General features: G+C 44.3%; 1 protein-coding gene across 1 annotated transcript in view; it reads right to left on the bottom strand.

Annotated features, from left to right (window-relative positions):
* LOC126203230 (glucose dehydrogenase [FAD, quinone]) overlaps positions 1-2,282 on the bottom strand; it is a 142,129-nt gene extending 139,847 nt beyond the window's left edge. Inside the window, exon 1 of the mRNA XM_049937475.1 lies at positions 2,061-2,282. The gene's annotated coding sequence lies outside the window, so the exon portion shown is untranslated. The remainder of the gene's footprint in view (positions 1-2,060) is intronic.
* Positions 2,283-14,534: the final 12,252 nt, after the last annotated feature.

Raw genomic sequence — 14,534 nt, 5'->3', positions numbered from 1 at the left:
ACTGAAATCTTCCAAACTGACTGCGCTTATTATAATTATCAGCACCTTGATAATACAATTACTTCGAACTTCATTCGACATAGAACACTGGTTCTTACATAACTTAACACGTCTCTTATAAACTGTAAAAATTCCACTATAGTTCTAATTTTCTGTAGCCCCACAATCCATTGTTTTACTGGATAAACTTATTTGAAAAGCACTCACTCTTTATCTGTTCTCCCAAAAACGCATCCAAGTCCCGAATATTGGGATTCAAGTGAAACATATTTTTGTTCATTTTCTGTGGGCGCCCTATTAATCGCCCCATAATAGCTGAAACCTTGTTGAACGGAGAAATCCAACGCATTGTAATGGACGGGAATTATGTAGAGCTCCAAATTCTGTTTCCAGATAGTTTTGGTAATGGTATCAACGTATAGAAAGCCGAATCTCTGTGAAATACATTGAGCCACCACATTTTAGATTTCTGTGCAGACCGATCTCGGTGGAATAACGGAAGACAATTCCTCTGCAGGGTTTGTTTATGAAATAAGGTTTGCTGCTGCCAGTCACGTTATTCTTTTCTTTATAAATGCGTTAACACGTGCATTATGGAATTTGTGCGTTATATTTTTCATGTGTGAGGTGCAGCATTATTCTGTCGCCTTTAGCTTCTCTTGTAGTCCACTCATGGAGAAATTCACACATATTAAAAATCGCTCATACAGTCTACAGCGCACAGTATTTGCTGAAGAAAGCATACGTACAATTGCAAACAGTCGAGCAGATTGCAGATTTCCCAAATAATTTCTAATGGATGAAATAAAAAAGTTTATTTAACTATCAATGCACTGTCTTACGAGGCAGGGGAATGAACCAGATCCGGATCGAACACGTACGTCTGGTTAACGACTGCTGCTGTGGTACATTAAGTCAGCCCGATGTTTGTTTATAGGCGTTTTCCCACGTTGGCATTTGCGAATTCCACTCTGGTTTCCAGTGTCACCTCAAAATAACACGACATACATGTTAAAATACAACAGAACTACAAGTCTTACGGTGTAGTTACGTTGCGGACTCTGCTACAGAATGAAGGGCCAGTGGCATGTTTTAACACGTAATGCAAGAAACCGCTAGGACAAAATGATTCCAGCAAGGGATTCAGAACTGGGAAAGGCCGATAACATCAAGTTAACACAGGATTCACTTAGCGAATATCGTAAGCTGCAATCTCACGCTTTCCTCAGTTGGTACACTATCCAACGGAATTTTTATCCGGTATAATTTGTTGTAATTTTTAGTTCGGTTTCGAAAAAATAACAGGCTGATGCAGAGACTGACAACTAACATTAAATGCAGCTCTTCTTCATAGTCAGATACTTACACTAAACACTAAATTAATATCTGGTGTGTCTCATGGGAGTGTAACAGGAAAAAATTACATCTGGTAAAAATTACAGCTATATCTAGATAGATTTCAGCAAAATAGTCTGGCGGAAGCATTGGCAATAGCTGTTGATGTAGAGAATTGCTATTTGCGCATTTAACGAAACTTAAAAATGCGTAATCCTTTTACTACAGTATTAATTTGTTCCAACTAGAATCGAAAGGTATACAAACGTGTAGTAGTGGCAGTGTGATGAGATACGAAGCGGAAGGATCATATAGATCCAGCTGTAGGTAAAGCAAATAATAGCCTTCTATTCATTGGTAGGACACAGGAAAACTGTTTTTCGTCTACAAAGGAGGTTGCTAACAGAATACTCACAGTGACTAAACTAGAATACTGCTAAAATGTAAGACTTTTTTCTAGAAAACTCAGAGACGTCTTATAGGGTAAAAAGTAATAATATTCTTCAGGCCTCAGTATATCTGTCCCATAGAGATCGTGGAGGTGAGATTAGGCAAGTAATTGCTCACCCAGAGATATACAAAATGTCATTTTCCCCAAAACCCATTCATAAAAGAAACCGGAAGAAACTTTAGTGGGTGTACAATAAATGGTATCTTCCGCTCCTCACATCACAATGATTCAATGAGCATACATACAGATTTAGATGTTCACTCATTAGACTTACGTTTGGTACACCGACGGTTCTGAATGTCTTGTACGGAATTCTTCCGCGATGCTCAGTGTCTTTCTTAGACGTACTTGATATGGTAACACAGCTGACAGAGGTAAGGTGGCACACACTTGCGAGTACAACCACAGATATCAGTGAAGGCTGCTCACGAAAGATGTAAGTAACATAGCGTGACAAGAATGGCAAGACTGAGTTAATACAAGAATAAACCAAAACTCCGAGAATAAACTGCGGGGCAGCTACGTGCAGTGGAGACAGCGGTGGAGACGAGCACACACTGAGCGTGGCGTGCTGTTTATCCGGTAGCCAGCTCACCTCACCTCAGCTCAGCTCAGGCGGCCATGCCTCCAGACTGGAGAGCGCGCAGGCTGCGGCCGGCGTGTGAAAGCTGTGGGGGAAGAGCGCCTCTGGCCGGACTGCCGTGGCGCGCCCACACTCAACACTGAACACAGTGCGGTCCCGCCGGCTCAGACCGGCCGGCCCGGCGCCTGCGCCCCTCCAGCCGACGCTGGACGCCTGCCTCCACCTCCAGGTCCACTTCCAGGACCGGACCCGGTCACACTGTGGCCCAGCCGCCGGGCAAGCTTTGCCCTCTGACATCAGCGTTGTAACGCGGCGCACACTAACGTATAGGCGGGGTTGAACTCACAACGATCAGAGGGACAGTGCCATGGCTCATACCGGGCCTCAGAAGAGTCTCTGGACTTTACCGCAACGAGAATAATAGAGGCTTCAGCGAGGAACCGTCAAAGGAGTTGCTTACTCTTTGATGAACGTCAAGCCGGGCGCTGTGGCCGAGCGCTTCTGGCGCTTCAGTCTGGAACCGCGCGACCGCTACGGTCGCAGGTTCGAATCCTGCCTCGGCCATGGATGTCTGTGATGTCCTTAGGTTAGTTAGGTTTAAGTAGTTCTAAGTTCTAGCGGACTGATGACCTCCGATGTTAAGTCCCATAGTGCTCAGAGCCATTTGGTTTGACGAACGCCAGGAACAACGGTGGAAACATCAACTGCTCTATCGGATGAGCCCCTCTTCAAGGTGATCTCGTCTAACCAGTCAACGTATCAGGTACATGCAGTACTTATATCGTGTCGATGTCTTTATAGTATCTTTCGTAGCATGATGGTAGTTCGCCAGAAGGAAGGAGAGAAGAATGTGCACCCAATCCAGAAGCGTACCCCACTCCTGCCGAATAGCACCGACGAGGCCAATGATTGTATCATCATCTTACCGACAGAGTAACGCATGTAGTTTATTTTGATCTCGTAGCATAAAATATTGGAGAAACGTTGACCTTTCTGAACATTTTCAACAGAAGTTACTCCGAAATTACATGCCAAAATATACCCATCTTTTGATTGCGTTCAAACGTTCCAGTCACATTAACGTGGCCACCGCCTATGTTCGACGTCACCTTACAATAACCACTCATAGAGAGCACGTTGCAGCACTAACTGTGGAGGGTATATCAAGCGTACCGGGGGACACGGGAGACAATGCAGTCGTTGTCATAATGCGGAAATGGAGCGATTTATCTGACGTCCAAAAGGGCACGAACATTAGCTTTCAAGCCAAGGTTGGAAGCATTTCCGAAACGGCCAAGTTTGTAAGCTGTTCGCGTGCTGCCGAGATTAAAGTACACCGTGCACGGCAAAATGGCGCTATCCAAAACGGACCCTGTGGTGCACCACGGCTCATAGGTGACAGGGGCGAACGACTGCTGTGGACATGTGTACGGGCGAACAGACGTGTGCAAGTGTTGACCAACTGACCGCCCAGATCAACCAAGGGACTGCCAACTGTGTCTCCTCAGCGAGCGTTTCGCGAAGGTTGCTACGTCTGGGCCTCCGCAGCACGCGCCTGCTTGATGCACCCATGCAGACTAGTGTTTATTTTCTTATGGTGCAGTAAAAGGTGCCCTCTGCCACACACTGCACAGTGATTCATAGTGTAGATACAAAAGTACTGTTGAGAGGTTGGACTAAATTCTGGCACACTGAATATGATGGACAGAATTCCATGTTATTCTCCACTTTTTCCTGAAATGTGCATCATATAGTTATAAAGATAGAGGAAATTAATTACGTATTAGCGTCTTTAGATGAAGGTCGATCCTGAAGAAATTACAGACAGTCAATACTGAGATGGGTTTTTGAGTGGATGTATATCTTGAGAAACTAATCACTCATCTGGTGGTTTTCGTTCTGTGGTTCTTTTTCGGTTGCTATGCAGTTTACATTAAGCAAGTGTTTCTTGTTGAAAGTATATTGTTTCTTAAGGTGTGGATACCCACTGAAAGATATCTTTCAGTCTACATAATTGCTCATCGGTGGGAGCATTTCATCGGTGGTTCTGTTTCCTTGACCAGTGACTTACGTTTATCGATTTTTTTTATTAATTTTGTTATGGCTTTTTGTCGGGATCTTTTTGATTGACATATTTTGCTAACGTTCGTTTCGTTGAGTTGTTTCTCGTTCAGGGGTGTTTTTATCGATGAGGGGTGTTCTTTTCCAAGGAGGGGTCGTTTTTCAGTGAGGGGTGGTTTTTCAGTGAGGGGTATTTTTTCCTATGAGGTGTGTTTCTTCAGATGAGGTGTGTTTCTTCACATGATGAGTGTTTCTTCAGATGAGGGGTGTTTCTTCAAGGAGATATTTTTTCAATGAGGGATGTTTCTCAGTAAGGGATGTTCTAACACTACAACTCAGCTACTTGATTTCTCGAGTTTATAACCATTTGTTGTAAATGTATGTATCAATAAATTTTGTCAGGAATTAGTGTTTGTGAAAATATGATATTTGTTGACAGGATAAGTAAAATGTAAATGTCGTGTGACTAGGGCCTCCCGTCGGGGAGACCGTGCGCCGGGTGCAAGTCCTTCGATTTGACGCCACTTCGGCGACTTGCGCGTCGAGACAGGCTAAGTGAGAATTATTTATGTGAGATCATTCTAGTAAACGCGTTGTCAATGTCAGCGAAGTTTTTATTGTACAAAGCACAGAGAAGATCTTCGATGAAACAGCAACATCTAGGTGCGAATGCGCACAGGCGTAGAGGTGAAGGCAGAGAGGTAGTTGCGAAGCATCCTTGATGTTGAACAGAAGGTATGTGATGGCGCGAAAATGCCACACTGTTTGTGTCGAAAATGTTGTAATATGTGGCCAGCCAAATAGTAAGTGGGCGAGCGAGCATGTGGTCACAGTATATGGTCGCAAGAAGATTTTAGAAGTAATGAAGAATACTGTGTGTCCCAAATTTATTCAAGCTGCTCGCTAATGAAAAGAGCCTGTTGTTAACAATGGGACTCATAATAAGCACTACTGCGCACCAACCACAAGCAAAGCATCGCAAAGTAAGCTCCATCCAACATTTTTGTAGCTATGCAATAGACGTGCCAGCTTCTCAGTAACGTTTTGGTACATTATAGTGTGATTAGTCAAAGACAAACTTGTCGAGAGAAACTTAACTGACTCGCCTCACTAACCATCAGCAGGTTACTATCCTTGCTCCAGAAATTCCGAGCAAGTCACAAGTGAAAGAAATAGTCGATAGAAACCAAATCTTGTTAACTTTACGCTTGGTTTTCAATCAAGTAGTTACGGTGTTCAAAAGCGATAGTAACTATAGTTGCTCATATAGTATTGCACTACGACTGTTTGGCAGTCAGTTCAGATTAAAAGTGATTTGAAGACACATTCATATTCTATGACAAAAGCACGCTGGCTTTCATTTAGTTAAAGAAGTTTTAGAATTTTATCTTGTATTTTGTAAATGCTTTTATGTGCATACATCTGCATAAGTACATAAACATTCGTGAGATAACGATCAGTTTGTAGCTATCTATATTCTGTCAGTAAGCATTGTCTCCGGATTCGATAAATTGTTTCCACTAATAATGGAACATTAGGTGTAGGTGTCACAATAAAACAATACAGACACCTTAAACTATAGATAAGTTATGTTTTTTCAGTAAGGGGTGTTTTCTTGATGACTGATTTTTTTTCTGTTGAGGAGGGTGTTTGTAGTTGATGGATTGTCGTTGGCTGACTTCCTCAGTTGTAGAACGAGTTTCCCTTGTGTAATGGGTGACTTTCCTGCATCAGGTGTTTTCAGCTGAGTGGGTGACGTTGTGTCATAGGGAGATGTTTGTTGGCCGGACGACGTTTCTTCATTGATAGTGTATTATTCATGATATGACTGGACTCAGTAAAACAACAGGAAAAGGTATGCTTCCGAAAATTAAAGGATGCGTTAAGAAAGTGACCTTCCACTGTGTAAACTGAACTGTCTTACTACTGACGAATTTCCAGTTCTAACTGAAAGGAATAATTGCGTTTTAAGCAGGATAAAACAATCTGTTCATGAAACCCGTACATACCATGAAGGCGTTTATTATTGTTTTATACACAAGGAACCATTGCGAAAGGGGATCACATAGTGTATTTTCGTTCCCGCTTCCTATGGTGAACGAGACTTCCTACTGCAGCTACATCACTCAAACTGGCGTAAACATTTTGGCTTGCGTTTATAAACACGATCGAAAATTTAGTGAATACACGTATAAAAGCTTACAGTGACTGGATTTTGTTGCGAACACGTTTCGCCACGAACGCTATGATATCCCCACTTCGTGACAGCATCATGTAACCAGTCATTACAAGTGACATAGATACATATAGAACATTAAAAACAGTCTGAGCCAGAGTAAGCAATTTTAAAAGCCTGTTATTGTTTATCTTCGTATTGACCGTCTGGGATAACGTAAGAACTTCAGTTCCTCTTCTTTCCTTATTGTTGTTTCCTATTTTTCCAGTATTCCTTCATCTTCTAATTACGTTATCTTTTCCTTACTGTTGTTCATGTTGTTCTTATTTGTTCTGCCTTGAAAACCATCTGAACTAAATATTATGTTCTTGAAAAGGTTAATTTCCTTTATTTCCCATTATTTTACGTTGTTTGTTTCTGGTTCATTTCTTATTTCTCTAATCCAATCTATTGTTGATTTCTTTTTTCAGAAGTACAGTAATAACTGTTTCGAGCCTGATCTCATTCATTCGGTAGAGGTGTACAAAGATGATAATCTTCACTTTACCATTGCTTTTCATATTTTCCATATACTTTCGTTACTTTTGATATTCCACCATCGGTAGTTTGTATTGGACACATTATTTAGCAATAATCCGTCGTTCCAGTTCCTCTGTTCTGTCCGGCTTCTAGTTCATCGTTAAGTATCCTCATGTAAATTTTTGGTGTTAGCACTGTCGTATAGTGCTTACGGTTTTTTTCTCTAGTTATAGATTTCTCGGGTGCACCTCGGTGTTAAAGTGGGCCGTGGCCGCTGGGCGGCTGGCCTTCTGAGTCAACCTGACGTTAGAGAAAGGAGCCTCGTCACACCGCTGGGCGCGAATGCAGGGCGTGGGGCGTGCGGGCGGCCGGCAGCTTCCGTCACAGAAATTTGTCCCCGCTAGCGGAGTGGGGATACACGCCAAGGCTACAAATTGTGAAGCAAAATATTACGCCAAACAGAACAATATAGTTGGCACCGTAGTTCTGGATCGGCTTAGGCCCTTAAAAGTCGATCGATTTCGGGTCACGGGTGTTTCGTGTCTGGACGCTGCCAGTATTTGATCTTGCAATACAGATAACCTGCATCATGATCGTCAGTAGCATTCAAGAGCAGACTTCTACCTAATACATTGTACTGGTGTATTATTAAAATTAAATAGCGTGTTAGGTTTTTTTCTTTTTTCCTACATCCTGGTCACACGAGGGTTTATCTTGTATTTGGATCACATACGTCTACACTGTGCACCACAGACAATGAATCAATCTCATTCTCCCCTCCCCCGTGTTTATATTCCAATCAAAGAGACTACTAGAGAAGAAAGATGTTGAGACTACTTTTCATGGACCAGCATTTCACTTAATTGCAGCGTCGTGGTCTTTACGGAAGGTTTATGTTGTTGGAAGCTCATGAGTCATTTTGGAAAGTGGGCTCTCGGAACTCTTGTGAAGTCCTTCGCGGAGCACATCGTCTTTATGTAACATTTCACCTGCCTTCCCTACCGGTATATTTATGTCCGCATTTTCGCTGTAATTCTGTCTAGGCATGTTCTTCACATACCTGAAGGACGGGACTGCTTCAAATGGCCGATCGCATAATCAAATGACATCGGATATTTTAGTCTGTTTACGGGAAATGCGGGTTAGAGTCCCGGTTCGGCACAGATTTTCATGTATCATTGATGAGTAGCGCATCTGTATATAAAGAGACTGGCAGTCAGGGAATATTATGTGGGAGTATTTGGTACAGCTGTGCATCGTCAACAGTGTCTGCTCTTTCACGACTGACTTTAAATCGTGGGAGTTTGGTTGCCACGGGAGTAAGGTAAACTCATCGTGGTGCTCTTCGAACCACACGAGTAGACTGTGAGCAGTACAACATGTTGCACTGGCCTGCTGGTGGATGCCGTCGTGCAGCGGAAAAGCACAGTGCATGTAGGGGTGGATATATCTGCCAAGGACAGATGCCTACTTGTGATGATCCGTTGTGCCTTTCAGAACAGTAAGGTTACTCACGGAATCCTACGAAAACATTCGTCAGACCATAACGTTCCCTACTCCAGCTTTGACCCTTCCGACGATTGTTGCACGGTGTTCGCTTTCAGACGTTTCATGCCATAGAAGCCAAGGCCATCTATCAGATGGAGCATAAAACGTGATTAACTTGAAAAGGCGACTTGTCGCCTCTCATTGGACTTCTACTTGCGGCATTGGCGTTCAAGTTGCAGCCTTTGTCGCCGACTAACACCAGTGAGCACGGTTACATGACTGAGGCCCACACGCAGCAGTGTTTGCTGAACAGTCGTTGAGGACACGCTGGTGGTAGCCTGTGGACCATCCGGGCTGTCGTCTACTCAACAGCTGCACGTCTGTTGGTCCGTACACATCTCCGCAGTCATCCTTCACCTCTCACACCTGTGGCCCGTGGTGCACCACATGGCGCCGTTTTGACATTCGGGGTGTACTTTAATCACTGCGGCACACGAACAGTTTAAAAACTTAGCTGTTTCGTTAAACGTCGTGCCCTTTTGAAGGTTCGTTAAATCACTCCGTTTCCGCCATATGACAACGACTGCACTTTTTACCGCGTCCGCCGACACGCTTTATGTACCCTCCGTAGCTTGTACAGCCATCTGTTGTCTGTGAGTAGCTGTAGCACGTTGACGTCGAACGTAGGCGGCGGTCACACTAATGGGACTGGACAGTGTAACTCAGGCTCGGTTTACACTTCGACACTCAGCGATGACTACGGGTACGTTGCGATACTTGTTGACAGCTGCTGGCGACTCGTTGAAATGCAACCGGAATGGCGGCCGGACTGGCCGAGCGGTTCTAGGCTCCAACAGTCTGGAACCGCGCGACCGCTACGGTCGCAGGTTCGAATCCTGCCTCGGGCGTCGATGTGTGTGATGTCCTTAGGTTAGTTAGGTTTAAGTAGTTCTAAGTTCTAGGGGACTTATGACCTCAGAAGTTAAGTCCCATAGTGCTCAGAGCAATTTGAACTTTTTTTTTTTTTTCAACCGGAATTGTGGCTGTACTTGCTATCAATTGGCCGAGTGCATAAATCTGCGGTTGTGGAAAAATGATCATCTGCAATCTGTTTGACGGATGAAGGAAGTAGATCCTGGTATCGGCGCCCTCTGTGGCTTCACATACAGCTATCGCCGTATAGATCGGACTCTTTGAATGTCTTTCGGTGGAAGCATAATGAGGTTTCTGTTATGTGTGAAATAAATAAATATGTGTGGCACCTATGTGGCGGCTCGTCGTAACTGCGAAGCGCCACGCTGGAGAATGGCCAGTCGTCGCTTCGGACTTGGTCACTGTCCCCTAACGATGGCTTCCTCCTCTCCGGTCTGTGAGGCCTGTGGCGTTGCGTGCAAGCCACTGCGTGCCACATTTTCAGTGAGTGTAAGCAGGCATAAGCAGATGTAGGTGGGGATTCGCCCTCCATTTATCTGATAAGATGAGTGCGGTCAAGCTTTTAAAATTTTGTGACGCGTCTGGATTCCAGCCTAAGCTTTTTGTGAGACTGAAAAAATCCGCTTCATTGTGACTTTGTTTTATTATCAACGCGACCGGTTTCGGGAAAATTATATTTCCGTCTTCAGGTGTACAAATTTACTGAAACAAGGGAGGAACTACAGTATAGAGTTAACTCCGTGTACTATACATGTAACTGTAAAAAAGTAACTACTGTTGATAATTTACTAACAACCATAACCGATAAAGTGCAATCGAGTTAATCAATTTAGAAGAGAGGAACTGTTATGTGAGTGAAAACCAGAGCAAAAGTATAAAGCGGTATAACCGAACAATATAATGAGGAACTCAGGTAGACACCAGACTGCGCAGTGGAAGAGGCGGACGTGATGTGCGGTATGGAGCGGTGCGTACCTGTAAGAGAGAGCCTAGCGAACGATGTGAGCGCCCCGAAAGAAGAGCCACCATCTTGCGGGAACAACTACGACAGTAGGCTAGCCCGAAAGGTCACACATAGGTGAAACAGAAAACTAAAATTGAAAGCACCTTTCTGTCGTGTGCTCACTCCACTACGTATAATTGTGGCCAGACGTGTGACGCCCTCTGTACGTATATTTGTGTACCGTATCAGACTCGGACGCACCATCACCGTTGCGTATGCAATGTGACCCACTTCGACCAGCCTCACAGAGCTACAGATGTCATTCGCTTGCCCCCTGGATGTACGTAACGTGAAAAACAGTGGCCACGCTTGCTTCTGAATGTGCCTTCCCGGTATGAGGGAGATGGTTCAAATGGCTCTGAGCACTATGGGACTCAACATCTTAGGTCATAAGTCCCCTAGAACTTAGAACTACTTAAACCTAACTAACCTAAGGACATCACACACACCCATGCCCGAGGCAGGATTCGAACCTGCGACCGTAGCAGCCCCGCGGTTCCGGACTGCAGCGCCAGAACCGCACGGCCACCGCGGCCGGCGGTATGAGGGAGAGATTTGTCTGCTAGGAAGTCTTCGGTACAATCACACGTGTGTTGACACGTTGTAGTATGGTTGTGTATGAACAAATCGACAAAACAAACAAAGTATGTAGTAATCACGTCTTCGGACTGTAGGAACTAGGATACTTAATTATATTTCTGAAAAAGAAAAGCTGTCTGTGTATTTTGTAGAATATGACGCATTCGCATATAGCTCGCAGCATACAGGTGAAGAATATTTAGTGTTTGGTCCTATTATGCTTCGTTATTTATCCAAATTGTTTATTTGGTGGAACGATCATAGTGTCCCAGTAGGTAAAATATTTTTTTATTTATTTTGCCTCCAGAATGTGTATTCTAATTAGCGACCTAAAATACATGGTTACAATGTACACTCAATGGTACGAACAGAATACTTAAATGCATATTTACGGATATAGGAACTCAAGCTATTACAGTTTTTTCGACCATAAATTGTTAACGAATTTAGAAGGAAAGTAGACAGTTTTGATTTATCAAGCCATATTATTTCTGAAATTTCATCATGAATAAGACAAAAAAATGAAATATGCATGTCGTTAAATCCCACATGTTTTTCCCAATACTTTAATGGAGTTAACGATCACTTAACGAAGGCAAATATCTTTAATAAACAAAAGAGAAGGAGCTGATTGAGGCAGGTGCCATCCCGTACTTACCAAATGTCCTCAAAAAAGCCAACCTCTCACAGTCGAAATTGTCACAGGAAAACAAGATGTGGTGTACATCAGCTTCCAATTCAGAATCACATATGCAGGAGGACTGTAAGTGTTGATTCGTTGTAGATGTAAAGGAAAAGAGGTGTAGTTGAAGCCGAGTCGAATGATGGTGGAAATAGCTGACTGGTACACATAAGTCATCGTAAAAATGTGTCTTCGTAAACCGTAGCTTTGTAGAAATTCGAGACTGTACCACCGTACAATAACCACCTTTCGTTTGTTGGACCACGTTCCACATCTCTTGCCTGCGATGTTGACTGTAGCTCGTAAGTAGTCTTTTCAAATCGGGCACTGTTTCGTATTCGGCAGATGCAACATGCTCCCCTAAAACACCCACTTCCTCATTGTAGCGGATACGCGCCTCCTCCGTTTCCTGCGATCGTATTACCGGAGCATATAACGGTTGTTCGCTGTATTCCGTTTCCGGTGTTGAGTATTTTTATGGACGCTCTGAGAGTCAGACACGATTAATATTTTTGAGAAGGGAGTTGAATTTACAAACTCGAGTGCTTCCAAAAGTGTCACTGCCTCTGCCGCAGAACATAAGCACTTTCAGGCAGGCCCGCATCTCGTGGTCGTGCGGTAGCGTTCTCGCTTCCCACGCCCGGGTTCCCGGGTTCGATTCCCGGCGGGGTCAGGAATTTTTCTCTGCCTCGTGATGGCTGGGTGTTGTGTGATGTCCTTAGGTTAGTTAGGTTTAAGTAGTTATAAGTTCTAGGGGACTGATGACCACAGATGTTAAGTCCCATAGTGCTCAGAGCCACTTTCAGGCAGTTTCAAGGTTTTCCCGACTTGGATCTGTGGACATAGAAAAGCACATCCCGTACGCTCCTCTTGTGGAATTTTCGATCTATCAGTACACACGACTGAGCCGCAACGAGACGACTAAAGTGGCAGTGCACAACAGCACTTTCGGAGCTACTCAAATTAAAATTATAAACCGGATTCTGGCGGCTGAATGTGTCAAGACCATCTTCAAATAAAGCTAAATGCTAACAATTTCGAACAGAACTATTAAAGAATTAAGATAATAGGCTGTTACTGTGGAGAGGCTGCTTTCATACACTATGTGATCAAAAGTATCCTGACAGCCCCAGAAACACACGTTTTTCGTATTAGGTGAATTTTGTGGCCACCTACTGCCAGGTACTCCATATCAGCGACCTCAGTAGTCATTAGACATCGAGAGTGAGCAGTATGGGGCTCTCCGCGGAACTCACGAACTTCGAACGTGGTCAGGTGATTGGGTGTCACTCGTGTCACACGTCTGTGCGAGAGATTTCCACACTCCTAAACATCCCTGTTTCCGATGGGATAGTGAAGTGGAAACGTCAAGGGACACGTACAGCACAAAAGCGTACAGGCCGACCTCGTCTGTTGACTGACAGAGACCGCCGACAGATGAAGAGGGTCGTAATGTGTAATAGGCAGACATATATCCATACCATCACACAGTAATTCCAAATTGCATCAGGATCCACCGCAAGTATTATGACAGTTAGGCGGGAGAAAACGACCATACCATAACACCACCGTCTCCGAATTTTACTGTTGGCGGGGACTGATGACGTCAGATGTTGTCCCGTAGTGCTTAGAGCCATTGAGCCATTTTTAATGTTGGCCCTACATACGCTGGCAGATGACGTTCGCCGGACATTCGCCATACCCTCACCCTGCCGTCGGATCGCCACATTGTGTACCGCGATTCGTCACTCCACACAACGTTTTTCCACTGTTCAATCGTCCAATGTTTACTCTCCATACACTAAGCGAGGCGTCGTTTTCCATTTACCGGCGTGATGGGTGGCTTATGAGCAGCCGCTCGACCATGAAATCCAAGTTTTCTCACCTCCCGCCTAGCTGTCATAGTACTTGCAGTGGATCCTGATGCAATTTGGAATTCCTGTGTGATGGTCTGGGTAGATTTGCCTATTACACATCACGACCCTCTTCAACTGTCGGCTGTCTCTGTCAGTCAACAGACGAGGTCGGCCTGTGCGCTTTTGTGCTGTACGTGTCCCTTCACGTTTCCACTTCAGTATCACGTCGGAAACAGTGGACCTAGGGATTTTTAGGAGTGTGGCAATCTCATGTGCAGACGTATGACACAAGTGACACCCAATCACCCGACCATGTTCGAAGACCATAAGTTCCGCGTAGCGCCCCATTCTGCTTTCTCACAATGTCTAATGGCTACTGAGTTCGCTGATATGGAGTACCTGACAGTAGGTGGCAGCACAATGCATGTAATACGAAAAACGTATGTTTTTGGGGGTGTCCGGATACTTTTGTTCACATAGTGAAATTGAAGCTTAGGCGGCCATCCTTTTCTTAAATCGCGTGCATTTAACCAGTCATGTACTCAGTAAAAGAAACGTCAAGAACAATTTGCAAAATTATTAGTGTTCAGTATTCGAAAGACGTGTGATAACGGAAATGAACGCACCGATCGAACTGGCTCAGAGGCTAGCACACTGGACTCGCATTCGAAAGGACGACGGTCCAAATCCGTGTCCGACCATCCTGATGAAGGTTCTGCATGCTTTCCGTAATTGGCTCCAGGCAAATGAAGAGATTGTCTCTTTCAAAGGGCAAGGCTGATTTTCTTCCCCGCTCTTGATTTCCTACGTTCCTAATGATTTTGATGTCGACAGGACATTGGACCCTTATCTTGGATTTTTTTCCCCC

Source organism: Schistocerca nitens, chromosome 9, assembly GCF_023898315.1.
Source record: "Schistocerca nitens isolate TAMUIC-IGC-003100 chromosome 9, iqSchNite1.1, whole genome shotgun sequence".
Lineage (NCBI taxonomy): Eukaryota > Metazoa > Arthropoda > Insecta > Orthoptera > Acrididae > Schistocerca > Schistocerca nitens.
Note: the sequence above shows the minus strand (reverse complement) of the source record. Positions and strands in the feature narration are given on the sequence as shown.